The sequence below is a fragment of the Telopea speciosissima genome, chromosome 7 (assembly GCF_018873765.1).
Source record: "Telopea speciosissima isolate NSW1024214 ecotype Mountain lineage chromosome 7, Tspe_v1, whole genome shotgun sequence".
In the NCBI taxonomy this organism is placed as follows: domain Eukaryota; kingdom Viridiplantae; phylum Streptophyta; class Magnoliopsida; order Proteales; family Proteaceae; genus Telopea; species Telopea speciosissima.
This window is the reverse complement of record NC_057922.1, coordinates 47,805,458-47,817,957: the sequence shown is the minus strand read 5'-3', so window position 1 is coordinate 47,817,957 and position 12,500 is coordinate 47,805,458. Positions and strand designations below refer to the sequence as shown.

The 12,500-nt window shown below is 42.2% G+C and overlaps 1 protein-coding gene across 1 annotated transcript in view; it reads right to left on the bottom strand.

Moving 5' to 3' along the window:
* The window catches only part of LOC122669759, an 80,189-nt gene extending 70,899 nt beyond the window's left edge, over positions 1–9,290 (bottom strand). Inside the window, exon 1 of the mRNA XM_043866605.1 lies at positions 9,281–9,290. The gene's annotated coding sequence lies outside the window, so the exon portion shown is untranslated. The remainder of the gene's footprint in view (positions 1–9,280) is intronic.
* Positions 9,291–12,500: the final 3,210 nt, after the last annotated feature.

Sequence of the window (12,500 nt, the reverse complement as noted above, 5' to 3'; positions counted from 1 at the left end):
GGCTCGAGTTCGGGAGACAGAAAGAACCCCCAGAGGCAAGGATACCCAAAGAAGTCGGAGTCGGGCCGGGTCGTCCCATGGAAGACATGCAAAGATAGTGGGTTTCATCTGGGAAGGACGATACCCTAAGGATGCTATGACCAAAGAAAGTGTTTCTTGAGAAGATATGGTACATAGTTCATTCTACTTGAAGACATTCTTAACAAGAGGTCGTATGATAGGGTATAACTATTATGTATTGATGAAAAACAATCAAGACTAGTCATGGATTGAATTCATCAAGACATATGTGGGCCTCACATGAATGCAAGGATGATGGCCAAGAAGATCCTTAGACTAGGGTATTGTTGGAACACCATGGAAGCTGACTGCGCATAATACATGAAGAAGTGTCACAAGTGTCATATATTCGGCAACCTCATACATACACTGCCCTCAGAGTTGCACACGCTGAGTTCTCCCTGGCCATTCATCACTGGGGGCATTGACGTCATTGGCCAAGTGGTCCCTAAATCCTGTAATGGTCATGAGTAAATTCTGGTAGCCATCAATTACTTCACCAAATGGGTGGAAGCATAGTCTTATGCCAAACTAACGGCAGCCAAGGATGCGTGCCATCGACAACATGAGGAAGTACCAACAAATGATGATACAAGCAATTAACAAGAAGGTGGTACCACGCCAACTATCCGTTGGTGATCTGGTGCTTCAGGAGGAACGATTGGAGCGGCCCTTATATGGTTAAGGAAATACTACCTGCCCAAGCTGTTACATTCGCGCCCAAAATACACCCTAATTTCCTAGGTCAAATTGAAATTTTTACTGACGAGTATCGCAACGCTGCCAACGGTCAACACCTATGACCTTGAACTGTAACAATCAAAGGGAAAGCTCGAACACTAGGATGGGGTTCACACCTTGATGGAAGATTGGACCATACAATGGGTAAGCTTTTAACCCTAGATGTTAGATATACATACCCTCCTCAAAGTCCTTGAAGTGCGAACCAAAGCCCGACAACCTTTGTTGCTGTTTTCAGCCAGTTCAACCGGAACGGATTCACGAACTAATCCACTATTGGTGAATCCGTTCGATAATCCTTTAGTGCTGTTTTATGCCTTTTGTATGTTTTCTTGCGTGGGACCCACATAACCGGGTTTCGGACACCATGGCTATGTCCTCGGACATGGTGGCCCTCACCCCTAACCTCCTTGTATGATGTGGGCCATGTTAATGGATCCACAAAGCTTAACTAGTTAAAATGTGTTTTATGACTTAAAGGCCATAGCCCACAAGGCCCGCCTGATCTTTAAATGAACCAAGGCCCAAACCATGTTTAAATTAAAGTTTTAAGCATTTTGGACATTTGGGAATAACCTTAGCCAAACAGGCCCTAAGGCCCAACTTGATTTAAAATGGATTTTGGGATTTAAGGACTTAGGCAAACGGACCTGAAGGTCCATTTTAATTATAAAAGGAGGGAGCTCTTAAGCCCTTCCTCCTTTCTCCAAAAGTCAAATTGTGAGGAGGGGAAGGAAGAAGAAGAAGAAGAAGGAGGAGGAAGAGGATAAGAAAGAGAGAGGGGGAAGGGAAAAACAACTCACTCACCCACACACTCTCTCTCCCCTCTTGCTGTCCAGACAAGGAAAGAAGAAAAGGAAGGAAAGAAGGAAGAAGGAGAAGAAGAAAAGGAAGGAAAAGAAGGAAGGGAAGGAGGAGAAGGAAAGAGTAAAGAAGGCTCACCTAGCCTTGTTCTTACTGCCTCCAATGGTGGTAAGTAATCTTCTGAATTTTCTCCCTCCATTTCTCTATTTGGTAGTTTAGGGTTTTGGTTTTTGGGATTGGGAATTGCTTAGGTTCCACTTGGGACTCAATGCTCTTGTGTTGGGGCAAGGTCTTAGTCCCTTTGGGTGCCATTGCACACCCTTAATCCTCCTAATGATGTACTATACAACCCAAGCCATGAAAACCTAGGGTTTTCACCCAAAAACCCAAGTTTGGGTTGAGTAATTGGGTATGGACCATAGATGCCTTGATTCATTGTGCCATTAGGGTTATTAGGACCCTAATGAACTTTAGGAACCATCCCTACAAGCCCTTGAAGCCATTAATGGCCTTGGAAATCAGTTTGGAGGAGTTTTGGGTTAAAACTCGTGTTCTGCTACGAATGGACTAATGAACGGAACCACCAACGTGCCTCTGTTCATAGTTCCTTTCCCTACTTTTAGAGCATTATAACCCAACGGACTAAGGAATTGACTCACCCGTATTGATATTAATACGTATCGATCCGTATTGGCTATATTGGACGTTTTTACCACTAATATATCACTAACATGGATTTTGACCATTTTACCCTCTACTTGTATCGTATCATCGATCTAGTATTGGCCAAGTATCGATATCGGTGTTGACCGATATCAATACTAATACAATTGATATGATACCGATTCCTAATACCTGCATCCCAACCATTATTGTATATGGTTCATAGTTTTAGATTTTAAAAATTTTGGTTTTTCGAGTAGCAAACTTCTTTTGGGTTAAAACTTGGCACTTGATAACATCCCCATTTCATGGGGATCTAGTTTCTCTCCAACCATGGTGAAGAGATTCACATCATTATTGGTGAAGAGATTCTTTATTCACACTGGATGAAGGAAAACTTAGGTAGTGTTTGGTATGCATTCTTGGAATGTATTCCAAGTCAATTTTGCATTCTTAGATGATAGAATAAGTTATTTTTATTATCCGAGAATTCGAAATCGACCTAGAATTCATTCCAAGAATGCATATCAAACACAATCTTAATCCTAAGCTTTTTTTGGTAGAAAACTTAATCCTAAAATGGGTGTTGTTGCACAAAGAAAGATGCCTTCGCTGTGAGGTTTCCCTCTCTACAACACTAAAATTAATAAGGGAAATGAAGAACTCTCTTGAAACAGTCTTGATTTCTTAATTGATTGATCTCTCCTAATTAGGGCTCAATGGCCTCTATTTATACAAGTTTCACCCCAATCCCCTTTACAAAGATCTTCCCAGTTGGTTTCCTTCCTTGTCCAGAGATTGAGTTGTTCTCAGTTAAGAATCTTTCCATTCGTGGAATATGGTTACCATTCAAAATGCTTTTAGGACTTTCCTTAATCATCTATGCTGATGTGGCCGTGTCGGTTTAACAGCCCTGGACGCGATATGCAAATTGTTTGAGTTAAAATAATACCGCAAGCGTACGGATCAATCGTAGCTACGGGTCGAACACGAGGAGATATACGCCACTCTATTTAACCAACTTAAAAGTAATGCAAAGTGAACCAAATTAAAGTGTTAAATTAAACTAATTAAATTAATGAAAATTAATGCATCCTAACTCATAAGCATCTAACAAAATTAAGGGATTAAATTGGCGTCCTAACACATGAGCATCTAACCTATCAGACTAACGCAAATTACAAGGAATAATAATGCAGTCACGCATAATAACCACATAAAAAGGAATAAGGGAATAAAAGTGCATCCACTAACCACAACCATATAAAAAAAAATAAAAGAAAGAGAGGGAGAAGAAGAAGAAGATAGAGAGAGATATAGGAGAAGGAGAATGAGATTAAGGGTTTAGAGAATGAGATACCTTGATGTGCTTGAATAAACTCACCATGGCTTCCTCTTCTAAATCTCCATGTCTTGTCATCAACATAGGAACTTAGACTAGGAAGCTTTAAACTAAAACTATTACAACCATTAAACTAGACTTATGAAATCAAAACTAAGAACTTGAAATCAAAACTAAGAACTTAAGCCAAAAATAGGAAAAGAAGAGAAAATTTCACTAAGTGAATGAAATAAAAATTACACTAAAAAACTGAATTAAAATTGAACTAGAAACTAACTAAAAACTGAACTAAAAAACTACTTACTCCTCACAATCCAGAGGGTAAGGGGTATTTATAAGAGGAAGAGAGGAGAAGAGAGAAGAGGGAAGTGTAGGAGAAATATTCCCTAAGAAAAGAGAATATTCTCTTCTCCTTCCTCTTTTACAATGCCTTGAATCCTAAGAAAAAGAAAAAATAGAAAAAGAAGAAGAGAAGATTGTTTACATGACCTTCATTTCTGAAAAGTAAACTTCCAATTCGAACAAGTGGCTTCCTTTTCTTTGTAGATATCTTCTCCAAGCAATAAAATCAAAGCATCTTTGATTTTTCAACTTTCCATAGGTGAGAGAATATCTTTCAAAATAAATCTATCCCAAATAGAATTCCAGAAGTGCCCTTGAGAAGTTGGAGGAGAGAGAGAGTAAGGGTGATGACTAGGATTCCTTCAAGAATAAATAAAATACTCATTCTGTCCTTCAGAAAACGTGGAGCATGGGGTGCTTATATAGGCCTCACCATTGTGTTCCTTACGAAAAATCACCCAAAATAGACCTAAATTTCGTCCAATTTGGAGTTCGGGAGCCCAAGATATCTCAAGTTGAAGTTGGACTGTCCAGAGCCCTCCAAATGGAATCTTTCGGGTACAGGAAATATAATTTCTGGTTATTACGTTAAGGCCCCTAGAATCCGAACTTTCGCTTCACTTTGTCTCCAGCCAACTATCAATAATTGCAAATAAACCCCTACAGACCATTTTCGCGCTTCGTTACGGAAACGGCCGTAACTTCTTCGTTTCAACTCGGAATCAAGTACCGTTTGAACCGTTACGAAGCTGACTCGATGGGCTACACATCCAAGCCATTAACACCTTTAAACATCTTAAAAACATTTCTTTAGCATCATCTCTTCCATTTTCTCAAGAATTCACCTAAAACCTGAAAAGCACAAGAAAGCACCGAGTAACTCTGTCCAATGTGGTAAAATGTATGATTTATGCCCTAAGATTTCACACATAAATGTGCTCATCACGAATCTTGGATGAAACGTGCTTCTTAGGCTTCAAGCTTTCAGGTGTCACCCTGGGATTGGGTGGATAAATATGGTGTATCATTTTCCCCGTACTCCCTTTGTCTTGGATAAGGCATAGGGAGGACTTCACATTTCTTTCGAGTATCATTGTACCAATCACCATGCTTCATTGTACCGATCATCATGCTCGGTTATCAGTTATCTTCGTTGTAGACTTTCGTTAATGGCCAGTTTTCATGGTTCAGGCTATAGTCGAGTGGCCTAGAGCCAAGACCATTGGTGAAGTTCATACTTTTCATGGTCCATCTATTTTCTATCGATGATTTCTACGGATTCGAAGGCAATTTGTATCAAAGATTGCATGAAGCGAGGGAGCTTCAAATGGACTACAGCAGAGGACGAGCATCGCCTTGGTAAGGAAATTTCACTTTTGAAATGTGTCTTGGCTGTTGACGAATATACCCTTGGATGGAAAGTTGAAACCTGGGTTTCGAAAAGCGTGTCGTCATTCACCGTCTCTAGCACATGGGTCTGAAATATCTTCTGGATTTCAAGTCTTTTGAGGGGACTTGAAAGGATGCCATAAAGTCTAAATTTGAAACCTTTAAGCTCCCGACGTTTCTTGTTGACAAAACGTCTTCTGAAGGTCTAATACGTGTTCACCATGTACCCACTTCAAATTTTTGGTTGCATCCTGATTGTCCAAATGCGCATGTTGGATTAATCCGAGGCATCCAACCTTTTTCCCCAGGGTATATAAGGTTCTATCCTCCTGGGGTCTTTCTTCTTCATCGTTTCCAAGTTCTTAAGCTCAAGAGCTCTGATTCTCTGCTTTCGTTTCAAACCTTGAAGTCTTAGAAGTCTTCTCGCTCTGTGTTTTTTCCTTCAGCCAGACTCTTCTTACTCGAGTAAGTTCTTCTTCTCTTCTCCTTTCTGCCTTTGATTCCCTTTTCTTTTATCTAGAAATGTCGAGTTCTAAGAATTCCCAAACCTCTAAGACTGTGAGAGAGACAGATTCCTTATTTGAGGAATCAAATTGATTGTTCCATGGTTCAGTGGTCAGAGATGCCACCGTGGTCCCCCCTAGGGAGTCTGCTGTGGTTCATCGCACTTGCTCTGGTGCTTCTGCCGACACCTCTTCCAGTAAGCCTCCGAAGAAATCATCCGTCGCCCCTCGCAGGAAGGCCCAACACACTCGCCAGCCCCAAGTCGATCCCACTATAGGAAAGAGGGTAGATGAGATCCCTTCAGTACTAGATGTGTCGGATGTCATGGAAATCTGAGAAATCTACTCTATTCCGGAGTCCGTTGATCTTAGGGCTGCTAGCCCTGAGGATAGGTTGAATACCGAGCATCCTGGTGAGGTCAGCCTTATTTCTGAATCGTTCGAGGCCGATTTCTACCTCTCCATACCTCAGTTCATTTCATGCCTCCTTAGACACTACGGCGTTGCTCCCAGCCAGTTACTTCCAAACTCCTGGAGGTGCGTGGGCACCTTCGTCCTCAGATGTACTCGGTTAAATCGACATCCTTCCCCTGCACTGTTCAGCAGGTGCTTCCTACTCAATTCACTCAGCTCTCACCCTGGCTGGTACTTCTTCTGTCAGTGAGAATCCAGTGTCCAGGTTATGGGTAAAATCACTTCCTCTAGCCATGTTTGGAAACAACGATTCTTTTGGGTTAAATGCTCGGGGCACAAATTTCCTAGCAAGTGGGGTTTACCCAACACTTCTTCTCTAAACAAGATTCCAGTCCTCAGTGATGAGGACCTAGAGACCCTCCAGTTGATAATAGACTCTAAGAGTCCCGTGGAGCAAGATGACATCGATGCCTTAGACATGTCTTGCCTGGAGAAGGGTGAGACTGTGAGAGTATCTTGCATATGTTTTCAACCAAGAAGATGCCATTGCGACCAAAAAGTTTTGGATGATGCCATTGCCACCAAGTAGATGGCGTTGAATTGCTTCCCTCCCGCTGATCGGGAGGCTCTTTCTAGGTTGGCTAATGATGCTCTGGAGAGAAATGCCTATGCCTGGGCTTATGAGGTAATTTTCCTTCCAGTGTCCTCCTTTTTTTAAGTATCGTCATTATCTCTGACGTGTTTAAATTCCCAAGCACTGGCTTATGTCTCTAAGGTCATCCAGTGGAAGAGGGAGTATGCTTTCCTGTATGGTAAGCAGGACCTGGAGTACAAGGAGTTGCAGCAGGTCTGCGAGGATCACGATCAGCAGATCCATATGCTCGGCCAAGAAGTTCGGGCACTGACGTCAGCTAAGATGGCTACTGAGGCTGCTTGGATGGCTACCGAGCAAGCCTGGGATGCAGTCGAGAAGCGTGTCGGTGATTTTTGCTCGATCACAGAAGGTGGCCGAGGAGGAGACAAGGAAGAAGGTCCAACTGGTGGAGGCTCAGAAGATGGAGATCTCCAACTTGAAGATCAAATTGGAGAGGGTAGAGAGCTCTACGAAGGAAGCCGGGAAGCAAGTTGTGGCTACCTATATTACCTTGGAGGAGAATAGATGGGACCACCTGAAGACTTCCTCCAAGGTTCTTCTACAGTGCGCATAGCCTTCTGGAGGCAAGTGAAGGAGAGACAGCCCGACTTCAACTTTAAGGGTATAAGGGAAGTAGAGAGGATGCTCTCCAAGCTGGAGGACGACTCTTACGTTCCCATACCTTCCAAGGGAGAAGTGAGGATTCTGATACCGATGATCTCTAGAAGTGCTGTTGTGTCCTCGGGTGCTGACGAGCAGGTTGCTGCAATTGAAGCTAAATAAACTGCCGCACAGGAAGCTGAGCGTGTCAAGTATGTGGTAGTAAAAGACAAGCAAGTTCCTATTGAGTCTTCACCCTCTACTCTACCTCAAAATCTAGAGAAGTCTTCCACCCCCGAAGCTGCTAATTCGAGTACCAACGGCCAAGCTCTAGTTTAGCCTCGTTCCATGTCTTTTTATTTTTGTTTGATGTTTGTAGTCAGGCTTAGCTGCCATGGTTTTCCTTGTAGACAAGAGAAGTTACCTTAATAAAAAAGTTTTCTGGCTTTTAACTGAACTCGATTTTTGTGCTTTTCTTTGTATTTGCAAATTCCGAGCATAGTCTTTTAACTCTATATATAAGGTTATCTTACGATGCCCGGTGTACAATCTGATGCAACGAATCGAGAAGAACTTCATACTCAGCTAAGGGCATATGAATCCTCTAACACTATGTTGAGGAAATTAAAAATGCGTCTTAAAGAGAAGCTGGACTACTACAAGTCACTCGAGAGGTGGGAGGAGGATCTGTTGCAGAGACTTGATTTTGCCGGAGATATTATTGACGACATCGTTGACTATCTATGAGTTAAGAGATACTCTGTGGCAAATCTAGCTATTGACCATCTCCTAGAGTCGGTGGTTTTCCAACGCTTTTGTGGAGACAAGGCCATGGAAGGTGCTCAGCGGTTGTGCAACAAGGTGAAGAAGGTTGCCCCTATTTCAAGAGGGGGAATATTGATTTGGGTTTCAATCCCAAAATCCCAATAGAATATGTAAAATTGGAACCTTCATCCATTTCTTTGCCCTTCTTTCCTCCTCCCGAGAACCTTCCAAGTCCACTACCTTCCAATCCTCGGCATCCAAGACTTATGCATCTGTAACCATTTTCTTGTATATCTTGGCAATGTAGACTATTGTACATTTAATAATAAGATTTTCACCCTTTCATATATTTGTAGATGATTTTTCTTTTTGTTCGTCTCTTGCTGTCAACTTCATTCATCCCCCTTCTGGTTGCGTACCTTTACTTTAATTGTGGTACAACTCACCACTATGGTGTAAATCACCATTATGGTCGGTAAACCATTATTTTTCTTGTAGTGCAACTCACCACTATGGTGCAAATCACCATTATGGTCAATAGACCATTACCTTTATTGTGGTACAATTCACCATTATGAAGCAAATCACCATTATAGTCGATAGACCATTACTTTCATTATGGTGCAACTCACCACTATGGTGCAAATCACCATTATGGTCGGTTGACCATTACTTTCATTGTGGTGCAACTCACCACTATGGTGCAAATCACCATTATGGTCAGTAGACCATTACTTTCATTGTGGTGCAACTCACCACTATGGGGCATATCACCATTATGGTTGGTAGACTATTACTTTCATTGTGGTGTAACTCACCACTATGGTGTATATCACCATTATGGTTGGTTGACCATAACTTAACTATTTTGTATATTGAAATTGTTCCATAAAAATGCCTTTATCCAATGTAGAAGTCAAAATATTTGGAATAACCACAAATGATTTTAAAATACATGGGGACTGACCTCTACTGATAGAATTTCCTCAAGTTTTCTGAGTTCTATGATCGTGGTATAGGTACCTCCTCCAAAGTCTCCAAATGGTAAGCTCCTGAAGCCACTTATTTGGAGATTCTGTATGGTCCTTCCCAATTGGGTGCTAGCTTTCCCATGGATCTTGGTTGATATGCGGCATTTTTCACCTGCGCTGTCTCTCTGACCTCTTCTAACAGGTCCAAATTTGTTCTTAATTCTACCCCATTGGTCTCTGGGTTATAAAGTTGTACTCTCAGTGAAGTTTCTCCAATCTCCACAGGGATCACTGCTTCAGTTACCTACGTTAACATGAGTGGGGTTTCTCCTGTTGCAAGTCTTATGGTTGTCCGGTAAGCCCACAAAATGTTCGGTAGCTCCTCTGCCCACAATCCCTTAGCTGTCTCCAGCTTCTTTTTGATCCATCTAAAAAGATTTTGTTCATGGCTTTAGCGAGGCCATTGGATTGTAGATGTGCTACTAAAGTCTTGCACAGTTGGATTTCATATGGATCACTGAATTCTTTGAATTTCTATTCAAATTGTTTCCCATTATCTGTGATTAGGGTTTTCAGAATCCCATATCTGTAGATGACAGACTAAAGGAAAAACTCCCATACATTGGCTGTAGAGATAGTTGCTAATGCTTCTGCTTCCACCCACTTGGTGAAATAATCTACTACTACCACCACGAACTATCTTCCCCCAATTGTCTTTGGGAACTGTCCTAGAATATCCATCCCCCATTGTACAAATGCTAATGGGCTTGAGATGATTGTGAGCTCGGTTGCTGGTTGGTGGGTGATTGTTGCAAAGGTTTGGCACTTAACGCATTTGCATACAAAACTAATTGCATCTTTACGCAGGTATGGCAAAAAATATCCTTGTCTGATCACCTTGTGAGCTAACGCTATGCCCCCCCCAAGTGTTATGCGCAAATGCCTGTGTGAATCTCTCTGAGGACGTAATCAGCTTCTGATGGTCTGAGGCATTTTAAATATGGCATTGCGTTTGCCTTCTTGTAGAGTATTCCGATCTTGATGAACCGTGTTACTCTCATCCTTATCTTCTTAGCTTCTTCTGTGTTGGTCGGGAGTATGACCCCCCTAGAGATATGTGATGAGTGGATCCATCCAGCATGGTTCTTCCTCAACTGGCATCACGTTTTCAATTTCTTCAATGGTTAGTGCTCCGAGGACATCAATGTATACTGTTCGGCCAAGGTCTTGAAAATCTAACGTTACTAACCTGGATAGTGCATCTACAGATGCGTTCTTTGCACAGGGTACTTGTAATATTTGAAGGTAATCAAATTCAGCCATTAGTTTGCATACCTTCTCTAAATATTGTGCCATGCGTTATTCCTTTGCTTCATACTCTTCGTTCACTTGATTAACCACCAGTTGAGAATCACAGTGCACAGTGAGACTTTTTACCATTAGGCTCTTTGCAAGACCCAAACCAACTACCAATGCTTCATACTCGGCTCCATTATTTGTAGGTTGGAACTTGAATCGTAGCGCATACTGTACCTCAAATCCCCCTGGGCTGGTCAAAACCAATCCAACCCCTCATCTAGTGTTACTGGAGGATCCGTCCACATATAACGTCCAAGGCTCTAGTTGTTCTTCATGATCGAAATCTGCTACTATCTTTTCATCTGGCAGGGTGCATTCGAAGATGAAATCTACCAATGCTTGCACCTTTATGGCGATGCGTGATTTGTATTGCACATTGAATTCTCCAAGCTCAACCGACCACACCACCAGATGCCCCGAGTGATCGGGTTTTGAGAAAATCATCTTTAGCGGTTGATTGGTCACCACCACTATTGAGTAAGCTTGAAAGTAGGGCCTTAACTTTTGTGCAGCTATTATCAGAGCATAAGCGTGCTTTTTTATGTTGCTATATCTTGTTTCTGCATCGAGGAGCACCTTGCTAACATAGTAGATTAGCTTTTGCACTCGTGCATCACCTTTTACCAGTACTGCACTTACAGCTACCATGGTGACTGCTAGGTAGAGCTGGAGCACATCCCCAGGGTCTTTGTCAGCAGTGGTGGGTTGGCTAAGTATTTCTTTAGATTTATGAATGCCTTTTGACATTCCTTCGTCCATTCAAACATTAGCTACCCCTTTGGTCTATTTTTTCAGCTGCTCAGTTTTTAAGTGCTTTGAAGAACGGGAGACATCGATCACCAGAAGCCGAAATGAATCTTCCTAACGCAACTACTCTTCCTGTTAACTCTTGCACTTCTTTGATTCGTACAGGTGGCACCATATCTAAGATGGCCTTGATCTTGGTTGGATTTGCTTCTATCCCTCTTTGTGACACCATGAAGCCAAAGAATTTACCAAAAGTTACCCCGAAAGCACATTTGGCAGGATTGAGCTTCATTTTGCTTTTTCTCAAAATTTGGAATGTTTCTTCGATGTCGGTTATGCGGTCGGATGCCTTCAGACTCTTCACGAGCATGTCGTCCACATAAACTTCTAGGTTGCGCCCTATCTGTTTTTTAAAAATCTTATTTACCAACAGCTGATAGGTGGCGCCTGCATTTTTTAGCCCAAAAGGCATCACTTTGCAACAGTACGTGTCTCTGCCCGCTATGAAGGAGGTTATTAGTATGTCTGGTTCATACTTTTTGATTTGATTATATCCAAAATAGGCATCCATGAAACTTAGCAATTCATGGCCTGCCGTGGCATCTATCAATAAATCAATACGAGGCAAAGGGTAGTAGTCTTTAGGGCATGCTTTATTCAAATCAGTGAAATCAATACACATACGCCACTTGCCATTAGGCTTGGGCACCATGACTACATTAGAGAGCCATTCAGGATAAATAGCCTCCTTAATAAATCCTGCTTCCAGTAACTTGACAACTTCTTCCACCACTTTTCCTTGGCGCTCGGGTGCAAAGATCCTCTTCTTTTGGGAGACTGGCTGCGACACTGGATGAACGTTCAGCCTGTGCTCGGCTAATTCTCGGTTAATCCCAGGCATATCAGTGGCTGACCATGCGAAGACATCTTCATTGACCCTCAAGAACTCCACCATACACTTCTTTCGTTCTCCCGTCAGACCTGCGCCTACTTTCATGATGCGGTGATCATCTCCCTCAACAATCTCCACCGAAACCAGGTCCTCGGCTGGCTCTGTTCTTTCGTGCTCGGTATCATCACCAGCATCTTCAAGTGTAACTTGGAGCATCTGTGGCTCCTTCACTTTTCCTCTCAGATAGCCCTCATAACACTTTCTTAAGGTTATT